At 33.5% G+C, this 12,876-nt stretch overlaps 1 protein-coding gene across 16 annotated transcripts in view; it reads right to left on the bottom strand.

Annotated features, from left to right (window-relative positions):
- The window catches only part of LOC100164406 (voltage-dependent calcium channel type A subunit alpha-1), a 276,813-nt gene that overhangs the window by 87,491 nt on the left and 176,446 nt on the right, over window positions 1-12,876 (bottom strand). The window contains exon 1 of one of the 16 annotated variants that reach the window (XM_016805086.2): window positions 11,822-12,623. The exons of the other annotated variants lie outside the window; for them this stretch is intronic. The gene's annotated coding sequence lies outside the window, so the exon portion shown is untranslated. Of the gene's footprint in view, window positions 1-11,821; window positions 12,624-12,876 lie in introns of those variants that run through there. 16 annotated transcript variants of the gene reach the window in all.

The raw sequence follows: 12,876 nt of genomic DNA, 5'->3' as shown, positions 1-12,876 counted from the left end.
TCCCTTATGCAAATTATAATTTGATAGATAATAGGAATCATACATTTTCTAAGTGTCAAGTACAATATTTTCGTCAAATTAAAAATATTACCTTTTAGATTAAATGTCATATGAAACTTTTAGATCAATTATTTAAGTGACTAACATTAAGTGTTTAAAAAAAAGTTTATTCACAAATATAACAAATTATATTTCGACACTTTGGAGTATAAAAATATCTACTCGAAAAACTCTTTGACAACACCTTAAAATACTTTTAAACATTATCGTTGTATAGAATCTATTTATAAATGTTAGCAAGCCTTGATTTAATCGAGATTTGTTCATAATATTTTTTTAACCCAACGATTTTTTGGTATGTACTTTTAAATTAGATATTATATTCACATCCAGTTTCAAGATGAATGAAGCGAATCTGCCCTGTTTTTTTTTTTTATAAATAACTAAACTAAAGTTCATATAGGTATTATAAATTTAAGTTTATACTCCGAATAAGTTTTTAAGACATAAACGTTAATCTAAATAAGTATGAATCACATTTATTTTTGAGATTATCTTTTTAAAATAACGATATAATTTATATTAATATTAATTTTTACATATTTTTTAAGATAATAAGTTACGTAACTTATTATCTACTTAGTATACTACAATTTCATCTATAGAGTTTTTATGTTTTGGTAACATGTAAACTTAATATAAAACATTAGTCTAGGTATTCACATATAAGACTTTAATTTTTGTAATGGCGTTTATACCTATTGGAAAAACATAGGACGTTTTCATACAATCACTTTAAGTTTTTATTGTTAGGACAAAAAAGTGTGCCTTTCATAGTGAGAAAAGAGTACACAAGTTTCACGAAGAAAAAAAGTTTTGAGAAAAAGTTGAAAATAAAATTTAAAGTTCCTAAGACTCTTTGGAAATGTCTAAAAAAAGAAAATAAAAATAGCGGAACAATTTTTATAGTAACATAATAAAGAAAAAATTTAAAATTCTAATCCACTATAAATTTGAGTTGAAACTACTTTTTAGAATACGACACTTCAAATCAACTGATCAAATGTTTATCCACGTATACAACGATAATGTTTAAAAGTATTTTAAGGTGTTGTTAAAGAGTTTTTCGAGTAGATATTTTTATACTCCAAAGTGTCGAAATATAATTTGTTATATTTGTGAATAAACTTTTTTTTAAACACTTAATGTTAGTCACTTAAATAATTGATCTAAAAGTTTCATATGACATTTAATCTAAAAGGTAATATTTTTAATTTGACGAAAATATTGTACTTGACACTTAGAAAATGTATGATTCCTATTATCTATCAAATTATAATTTGCATAAGGGATTAAAATATGTCCTGATGAAAATAATAATTTTTAAATTTAATTCAAAATACACATTGCATATCATGCTTAAACCTTAGCCACACCACCATCATATAAATTATGATTCATATTTCATACCTTGGTGTACAATTTATAAATATTTAGCTAATACATTTAAATTAATATAATACCTATTTTATATTATTATAACTTAACTAAGTTAATTTTGAATAAATATTAACGGATCATTTTCAAGTTTCGATAGTTCAAATTGTTATTAAATATGTTTTAAATAGACATTCAAATTATTCTAAAAAATACCATAAAAAAAAAGTTTAGATGTACATTATTATAATATTTTATTAAAATAATAATATTTTAGTTGTTTAATTAAACTGTTTATGTGATCGATATGTTCCAAAGTGCGTCATTTAAATAAATTATATAATGTCTGTGAAAGTTAGTTGAAATATTAACGGATTTATAATTCTATACTAATAAAATTATAGAATTGACATTGAAGTGCATACAATTAATAGTTTTAATGGAGTAAAAGCAATCTGTATAATTAGGGACGTATTTGTGGTAGGCTAGAACGGGAGAGTGGCAACGCACTATTATAATATATTATGGACGTAATTTCGTTTATAAATTATAAATACTAATACAATATAATAATATTATTATAATAATTATTAAGGCCCGAGATTATTTTCTAATGATTAGATATCTGATATCAATTTATACTGTACAAATATTTAATATAGAATTGATTTATATTATTTAATTATCTAACTGTTTGTTTGTTTTTCTTTATTGAATTTGTTTTTCCTATTTGAAGATACAAAATGAACAAAATTAATTTAACTGTCAAAAATTGATATATATATAACGAGGTAGTGGGAAATAAAATAGCACTAGGGGGCGATCTGATAATTGGCTAGCGGTGTAAAGTTGGTACGCCACAATAATAATCATGACTACAATATAAGGGTTTTGGTGTGGACGGTGCTCACTCTCGAGTGGTTTTTCGTTTTTCATAACATTAGCACAATATATCTTAATATTATACTATTTAGGTATACCTGGAACGGCATCATGTATTATAAGTACTTTTTAAATACTTTTTACAAGTATTCTGAATACTTTATTTCTTATATAGGTAAACTCTTATATATTACTAATTATTACTTATTAATTATATTTATTTGAATATAATTTATAACTAATAGATAACCAAATGTATAGGTGTATACTATCGAGATAGTAATAATGTTCATTTATAAACATAGAATTGAAAAAATAATATTTTTAGTATTGAAATCTAAATCTAGGTACTGAAAAAAAGTATTTTACCTAAGTCTGCACGTATATAAGGTTCAACAACAGTAATTAACTGACTTAACCCCGGACTTAACTGATAAAATTGATATATGGTATATGATATGAAACCAATATTACCAGCCGGTACAGTAATGCTTGGTACATGTACATTGGACTTATGTATATTGGAATATTAAATTTTTTGTGATTTTTTTTAGGGGCCTATCGTAGATGTATCTGCAGCTATGTTAATACTCTAACGATCTGTATCAAGGTTTCAATAACAATACTTTTTTATAGATATAATATAGGGCTCGATATAGGGTTATCTCTGAAGAGGCCTTTTCATGCTAAAATTATGCGTTTATTATATTCTATTTTATATGACATAGGTACTTAGTATACGGCTATACCCACTAAAAATCAACCAACATTAGTATGACTATTTTACTAACACTTAACTTGGATATATTATTATAATAATGTAAATACAATACACACACATTATAAAAAAAACAAATTCTAAAATGGACACACTCGCCCTACCCACTATTATAATATATATAAAGAAAGAAGAACTATAAATCTGACCACCTTCTGGAAACTCTTAGCCCCGAACTATTCAACATTATCAAACGCTGTCAATTTCTTTCGGTGACACATCTGATCAATCTAGTGTAACGAGCATCACAAAACACCATACTACACTTAGTGTATATACACCTAGTTATTTCCTTATTTTAATTTTTTCTATCTCTTATCTTATGTAACTTAACCTTTATTTACTTTTCTCATAGACCGGCCCATCCTATACTAGATACATTGATAGTCGCATGCCAACATAGCACAGTGATGCAGCCCATTTATGGATCAGTGCTACCATAAAATCTTGCATTCGGTGTATTAAAAAATAACTTAACTGGATAACAGTATTATAAAAACGTGCGAAAACACTCAAAAACACTACGAGATAATATAATATTATAATATTATATCGATTATTTTTTTACCGTATCAGAGTAACTCAGTAACCGAAAAGCGCCACCTATCATAACACGGCGGAAACGTGAAGAGGGCCGGTCTATGAGTAAAAGGTCTATGACTTTTCTGTAATTTAATCTTATCTAATCTAATCTATGTGTCTTAACATATACATTATGTACAGCATTGTTACGTAAAATAGTCTGTTTGTTAATAGTCTTATAGGTGCCGCGGACTGTTTTTGTTAAGAAAAAAAAAATTCTAAAATATAAATAAAACCAACAAGGGTCGTTGAATTGTATGGATACCTATAATTACTGTCCATCCATGCAAGGAAACTGCGTACAAAATAAGTGATAATATTATGTGCGAATTACCTTGACGCGTAGTCCTCGGGTCTTAATGTTCAGAAAACGGATGATGCGTTTCGTCGGACCGGAAACGATGAGGTTCACAAACATAATATTATACAAAATACGTACGACTGTATTGCAAGTATCCGTTTTACGACTAAACTAAAATTCTCGCACTTCACACCATCATTACTACGCACTCACTGGTGACGACATGAAAATGATTTGATCGAGAATCGAACAGACGCGGAGAAAAATACGTTCGGCGCCATTCACGCATTTCCCTGGAATTGCGACTGACTGCCGAGCATAGACAAGAATACTAAGCCGAGTGACGGCGGAAAATATCTAGATTACCTGCCGCTCGCAAGTACCCCGTATACACTGGCCGCGGTCTAATTTATACCATGTTCGAGACGGCAGTTCTTATACCGTGGTCGTGGTGTTAACGCGTGACGCATGGGCCCCCCTGGGTTCCCAACTACGCAGTTTACTTCCGTGTCGCGTACAAAAGTTGAGCTCAGCCCGACTTTGGAAATCTTACGATAGGTACATCACGATTGGTTGGTGAATGATACAGAGATCACAACGGCCAATCATATCGCGCAATACAAGGAACGCGACACGGAATCCGACGTAGCTGCAGCTGTGAACCCGGCTCGAGCTTCAGCTGCAGTAGTGACTGCGATATTTTCTGTTGGTCAGCCTGAAAGGAAAGCGGCGGTTGTCGACAGTAAGTCATCTCTGCGTCCGCCGCGTCTGGTTCTTCAGCAAATCGTTTTCGCGTCGCCTCGCAATTCTCGGTATTCGCGATCGCGTAAATTCGTAAAGTTTTGTGTTTGTGTCGTGCGGCGTGCGACATTCCAATGGAACGAGCCTTGCGTACATATTTTTGCAATCACCATCACTCAGGCTTGGCGGTACGATGGACTACAGTCTAAGGGTGTTTGTGTCATAAGACAAGGCGCACTTCGGTCACCTATGTATAATATTATTCACAGTAAGTTTCTCGTGCTTTACCGTTGCTTAGAATATTATACTCTAGTTGTGCATAATCTAGTATGGTTTAAATCTAAATGGAAATTTATAAAGTATTCGTGGAATCTCAAACACCCAAAATTACCCTGTGGAAAATATGACGATAGAAGTCAAAGTTCAAATAATATAATATGTATGCTAGAGACAAGGACGACCACACTGGGGTAATTTTTTTTTATATTGATATACTTCGAGTTTTTAGTTTTTAATAATATCAAATTAGTATTGTGATCTCTATAAGTACATTTATTTTTCTTATTGATTATTTTATTATTATATATGAATTTTGAATATGATATAGTATAATAATAATAATAATATATTTGCAACAATAATATAAAATACATTTTGTGTTATACTTTACAAGTGTATAATATTGCAGCGCCCCCTAAAAGCTAAGCTTGTGCTGGGGGAGCCATTCTTATCAATTTTATGAATACATAAGAGAAGTCAAATTTAAATAAAAAGAATAAATAAATACATTTTTTTCAACTTTCATTATGCAATAATATTAATAGAAATATCTAATTCTAATTTACAATAATCAACACATTTTGTATAAAAATGAACTTAAATTTAAAAATTAGATAGATGAAGGTGCTTCACATACAATTTAAGCAACTTGAAACTTTTGAAGTGATCAATATTAATATTCAAAGAACGACATAAACTTAATCCTATGTGTAAAACACTATTTTTACCAAATACTTTATTAACGTGTGGTAAATTTATATTATTATTTTTTTTTTGTATCCAGTGCTATGAACATGATTAACAACTGTTGGAATTAAATTCTTATGTTTATACAATTGAATCAAAACCGATAAATTATAATTATATTTAAAGTCCTTCACCCCTAGTTCATTTTAAATTAAAATAGTACCTACTAGTTCGTATTGGTAGAAATAATAAATATTTAATAATACAGTTTATGGTTATAACAAGACTGGACAAATGATTATTAAAAGTAATAATACGAATATACGATTAATAGTAGTACGACGCGACGTGGTAAAGACTAACGTCTCGAGACGAAAAATGCGATCTGCTCAAATTAATCGAAATTCTAACTTTTGTTTTCTATATTTGACATAATATTACGTCTATTAATTAAACTGTTATAGGTATTGGACAAGAATTGTCGTTATTTTATATTATTATTATTATTATTATATTATTATATTATTATCAGTGTTTGGAAAGAACGTCGTTCATTAACACTCGTTTATGCGTTCACGTTCACATTTAGTGAACGATACGTGAACGTCACTGTTTTTTTCAAATAGAACGTGAACGACGTTTATATATTTAATGAATTTTAACGATATTTAAGACGTTCAAATGTATTTATTATTTAATAAAATATTGTTTGATAATACTATTATGATATATAATATTATATTACGAATTATAAAAATAAAATTCATGAAAATGGGCACGCCTTAACATAAAACGACAATAATATTATGATTTCAACGATTTCGTATTCGTATTTAAATGATACATAAAAATAAAATAAATTAAATGAAACACGAAATTAACGCATTCATATTTTCAAATAACGTGATCGTGACGTGTTCATTTGAGAAAAAATATGAATTTGAACGTGAACGAATTCATTTTTCTAATGAACGTTCCGAACATTTATTATTATATTTTATTATATTATAGTACCGGCGTAATCCTCCCATTAATACGACAACGGATGATATATTTATAAATATTTTATTTTTGGACCAATTTTAATTACAATTATAGTATCATTGGGCTCGTGCGTTTAGTTTACCCCTTCACGGAAATACCCCTCCGCCGCCGTCAAAGCTGGCGTCGTCGTCTCCGCCGCTGTTGTTTGACAACCTCAAAACGGTCAAGGCCGTTTGTCGATGAGGTCGCCGCGCTCGCCCTAATAAAACAAGCCACCGCCATCGTTTTTACCGTAAAACGCAACGGCGTCAACAACTATAATAGTATTATTATATTATACAACCTGCCTACAACGTGCCTACATGCATTAAACGATATTGCACGGAAGATTTTTCACGACACTTGTTAAAAACATTATATGGACATTTCACAACGAGAAATCTCGAAAAGAAAATCCGAGCTTCAAAATCGGAAGACTGCAATAATATAATAATTATAGTCGTATGTGTCGTGGCACGGTGTCGTAATCCGTTACAATCATGCGCCTCGATGATATAACATTGCATAATAATAATATGAGCGTTACTCGTATGATCAAATAACTAATAGTTGTACGCGTGCGAACAAGTTTCTGCAAAGGTGCAGTTCTAGCGCCGTTTAATGTTATGATGATATTATCACGACGATACGATTGATAAACGCGTCATAAGAATGGCGGGTTTTTTCTTTCACGATTCGATTCACGGGGGAAACTGCAAAATCTGGTGTCCCACATTACATCAGCATATATAGGTACACGTTGTTCAGACGTTGTTTAACTATATATAGGTACTGCTGTGGAAAAACTTTTTGTTGTCCAAACCAAAACTTACTGCGTGTAATATAATAATATATTATAACACAAACGCCGTTGAGCAAACTCGGTATACCGCGAGTACGAGTATACATTATAAAACAGGTACCTGCAGTGTTATAGACTTTAAACTTTAGGAACCTATTTTATAATGTAACATTATAGACTTTTGAACTTTTATAGAGAATTATCATGTTTTTCGTTATTATTGATAATAATTTATAGGTAATTATTAATTATTACAAACGGGTCGAAAATAACACTGCGTAGATTCATCAAAGTACGTCTTGTGTGGTGGTATTGTCTGTCGATTGTGTTATAATATTATTATTGCATGGTAAAACTATGTACACCGGCCTACTTACCTATTTAATAATAAAACAATATGTACACTGTGTAGGTACATTGTACACCCTCACAGTAGAAATATACATTGCTCATTAGTCATACTAGAATTCCATAATATTATGGTATAAAAACGTGGATTGCCTTATTGACTTTTTAATGCGTATACAAGTTTAGGGTGGGGAACGGCCGTTATACATAATGTATAGAGACGACGTTTGTCAAGCGTCAACCACAAGCCTGCACATGGTTTTTTTCTCGAGATTAAAAAAAACCTATTGTTCTGATTTGATTGTTTAAGACGTTATTAATAATAATAATAATATTATTTTAAAAGAAATGTTTTATTTCACAGTGTACGCTTTATGCATTTTTAAGTCAAAACTCGTGAATTTCTTTTGAAACACATTTTGCATTCTTTTAAATATTATTCTAGATCGTTTGAATAAACATTGTTTCTATTATTCCCAATGGCTTATTCGTAGTCATAAAACTATTTGTAGCCGTTTTCATGATATATTCTAGAGTGTAATATCCTATGATCCAAGAATATAAAACACCATTAGGTATTTGAGTATGATATTATACTTAAAACATAATTATATTATAGGCACATTATACGTCATAATATCAACGCAGAAACGCACCTGATTGTACCTTCAAACAAGATAATGCTATATATTTGTCTGTGAGAATAAAGTTGTGTTCATACGATAAAGTTCTAATGGGAATATTAGGGAATGCTAAATTATGGTATGGATAACAACTTTTAACTATATACTATCGTATCATAATACTACATAAAATTCGATATTTTATAATCGTATCATAGGCGCAATTTGGGGGTGACTTGGAAAGGCTCAGCCTTACCAAATATGTGTGTGTTTTAATTGAAGTATTCAATTCTTCATTAGAGTTATCTAATATACATAATCCAGTAAACGTTGTTTGAAGAAATTATTTTCTAGAATTGAAACAATGATTCATTATTCGTATGTTTTCCATAGTAGTTATCGGATTCACCCACAGAACATAATTATAGGTTTAATAATAGTACTACAAATTAGTAATTACTAATCAGTAATCACAATACATTACTGATAACATTTAAATTTGTTTAGAATATTGTTTATAATAGTGTATTTTTTTTTTTATATAAATTTGCAATTTTGAATCGACGATTACAATTATAATATAAAAATATATAAAAACCTGAAAATTAAAATTTGTGTTAGTAAAAATATGTTTTTTATTTTAGTAAAAAGGTAGATGTACTACAATAATATATCAAATGTAGGAAGGTGGGTGAGAAAAAACATTATAAATATATGATGTTATAGGTAGCTATTATTTTACATAAAATAATAGATTTTAAAGGTATTTGAACAGGGATGTGGTGGCAGGCCCCCCAACATGTCTGTTTCATATAAATATGTAAAGCCCCTCCAAGTCAAAAACTGAAATTGCGCCTATGAATCGTAAAAAATATAATGATCTAAGCAGCAGCAGCAGCAGCAGCAGCTGTACGCCGGTGGCATTTTTAAAACGAATATATTTTATCGCTTTTTCGTCATCACGCAAGTACACTATTCGAATATTATGACGTTCACTTTACGGAATAGGCAAAATTAAATTGAAAAAATTCTGGTCGACGGGAGTTGGGTAAAATATTACCTATATTATACTATAACGACATATCTCGTATCAAGTCTATACCTCGCCAGTCACCAAAGCCGCTCGATAATAATAATTACCCCCATCGCCTGCACGTAGATGTATACAATCGCAGCAGTTCATAATATTATATTATTATTGGGAATCTTTTTTTTTTTTTCTTAGGTCAACTCCACGCGGCCGTCCCGGGATTAATGCCATTTGCGAAGGCGTGTCGTTACGGTATCCTCTCCGGAAGAAGACGCGATGTGTTCTATTATGCATTATATCATGCGCAGCGGCGGTGTGCACGCTTTATTACACGCGTAAATGGCGTGTACAAGACGGAGCGTGTATATTATACAGGATGGCAATTGCCTTAGGAGAGGGGGTATTTTATTATGCTATAGTATGTAGTATAGCTGATACAGTGAACACCGGTGGTTATAATAAACTCGTTTGAGGGAATATTAATTCGTGTGCTGTAAGCGATTATAATATATTTTTCTTGTAGGTAAGCGATTTTTCAATATAATATGATACCTATATAATAATTAATATTTGAATTGTTCAATGTTACAATACAATGTTACTTTTTTTCACATTATAAAACTATTAAATACAGAAATGGTAAATAAGGAGTATCTAAAAATTAAACAACATTTTTAAAAACACGATTAATATAATATTGTATGCTTGAATATTGAATGGAATTCGGTAGCTCCGTATGACTCGAAATAATATGAAATAATGAGATATAATAGGTACTATGAAAGCAATATTATCATCATATATTGATAGGTACACAAGTTTAGTCTATTAATGATGATGGGCCCTTGAATCTTATTCGTACAATCGTACAGAGCAATAGTTTTAGTTCTATCCGATTTTGTAACTATAGATAAATAATTATTATGATACAATAATTAATGTAATGCACCATATTATGCACATTTAGTTGTTAAATTCGAAATTTTGTTAAATCCGATTTTGTTATAGCCAATTTTCTCTGCATTATTACATAATATAGGTACCATAATAAAAACGTTCGTTTAGACATTTTTTTTTTGTTTTTAATGAGATAAAATTTGTTTCAACCACCAATGCAGGCTCGGCGGTGGCCTGTTGTTTTAGACGCTTGTACTTTTTAATGCTCACAGTATACTATTATTGTACACACAAGTCGTATAATAATATGACTAGTTGGGCGTAGATTTCAGATAATTGTATGTGTCTGTGTGTGTGTTGTGTAGGGATGATGGTCGTGCGAGTGGTCGACAGAGGAAAATATACTATTAATTAAACACACGATAATCGTTTTGAGAGACACTGCAGGATACAGCCGAGTAGAGCCGGAATTTGCCGCAAAACGACACGTCCTGCTCTTCCACTCGTCGACCCCTCTCGCTCGTCCGCCCGACACGGACGCCGCCGCCGCTACTCCCCCCCGCGCCAAGATCGTTATTCTTATTGCACGCCGCCGCGGGATACGATTTTGGTGTGGCAGCGGCGGCAGCGGTGGCAAAAGACACCGCGATAACACGGTCGCTTCTGCTCGGGGTGGGGCCGAGTGTTGTGGGTGAAAGGGGTGTGTTTGGCGTCGGTGGCGGTGAACGATGATAACGGAGTGATAATGAAACGGTTTTCCGGCACGCGGTTGAATACGCGCGTGTATGCATCACGCGCGCCTATTTTGCATAGGTATATAGGTACATAATATTATACCGTATAGGTTAGGTTAGGTTAGTGCGTATTACACCTGCTTATACGTCATAATATCATTACGATTTCACGGACAGAAGCGAACTTTTTACTATTTGTATATCGTGTGTGACTATACGATCGACTCGTATATAACCGAGGGCAGGCCAAAATCCTATCATACACTGTAACTTGAACCATAAAGCTTGCAGCTGCTGCCCTTCGCACACGAGTCCGCAGCAGATCGACCGTGATTAGCAGCGACCACCGAATCTGCTACACAATATACTCGTGAATGTCCCAGTGGCGCAAATCACCGGGAGCGTGATGGGAGGCACTCGCTAACTTCTCCAAAATAACTGGTGGTATGCATGAGGGTAGATAGCTGCGGGTAAAGATTATAATATTATACTTGCAGTAAACGCAATGGCTGCTGGTAAATATCTAGATTTGCCCCAAAACCCGATTTGTGCCCTCTGCTGCGTTTATAATAACACCAATAAGTATATATTATAGGTATCTTCGAAAATATATATAGTTCGACCGAGTCGGTCGGGTTGGGTTGAGCGCGGGACTGGACAGCTACTACAACACTGACCTTTGCTAGGAGTTCGAGGTCATCGGGTCCGGCGGTCATCTTACTGTCGGGCCGGTGTGCCGGCTATCGTCCATTGACCGTTGCCACGGCTGCTACAGCGCCGGAGACACGGAACGCAGCGGTGTCGTCGTCGCGGTTGCTGTCGTCGCGGTCGTCGACGACGTCGTTACGGTCGTCGTCGTCGTCGTCGTCGCCGTCGACGTCTTCACCGTCACCGCGCGCCGAACTTATCGCTACGGCGCCCGATGACGATTGTGCGACGACGGTGGTGTGTGGCGGCGGCGGCTGCGGAGCTCAGGCCACACGCCCGGACCACACCGCACCGCACCGGTTTCCGCGACGGCGTCTGGGGGCGATCGACGTCGTCGTCGTCACGGTCTTATTCGATTATAATAAATTATTATTATAATATATTTTTACAAAATTATTACCACTGCGGCGATGACGGAAAGTACACTTTCGTCGAGGCGGTGGCGGCAGCTGCGGTGCACGCTTCACGCACTCGCGTTCACACGCGGACGAGTTCGAACCAAGTGCACCGCACACACAACATAAACACACACGAACGGGCGCACTCACAAACGCACAGTGGTAAACGACCCGGGAGGAAACGCACTCGTGACGAGAGAACACGCACTGTAATTGATGCTCTTATTCCAGACGGGTTTCGATTTTAATTCAATTTAGAAAACATTTCGTCGGTTAAATTTAATTTTCATGCGTGCGTACACAATACAATATACATAGTATATGTGTGTGTGTGTGTGTGTGTGTGTGTGTGTGTGTGAGTGTGAATTTGTATGAGTGTATGTTTGTGTTTGTGTATGTGTGTATGTGTATGATGTGTGTGTGTTTGTGTGTATTTATTATATTTTATTATATTATTATTATTATTATTATTATTATTATTATTCTTAATAATATTATTATGAAGTTGTTGTAGCCTACGCGCGCGTGTCACCGTCAAAACGCACTAGGTCCGGACTGCTGTGTGCGCGCTACTACCGCGGCGGCAAGTCCCCGTTTCGCGCGGTAGAGAGTCGCACGCGCGGCGG

Source organism: Acyrthosiphon pisum, chromosome A2, assembly GCF_005508785.2.
Source record: "Acyrthosiphon pisum isolate AL4f chromosome A2, pea_aphid_22Mar2018_4r6ur, whole genome shotgun sequence".
Classification (NCBI taxonomy): domain Eukaryota; kingdom Metazoa; phylum Arthropoda; class Insecta; order Hemiptera; family Aphididae; genus Acyrthosiphon; species Acyrthosiphon pisum.
This window is presented reverse-complemented; position numbering and strand designations above follow the sequence as displayed.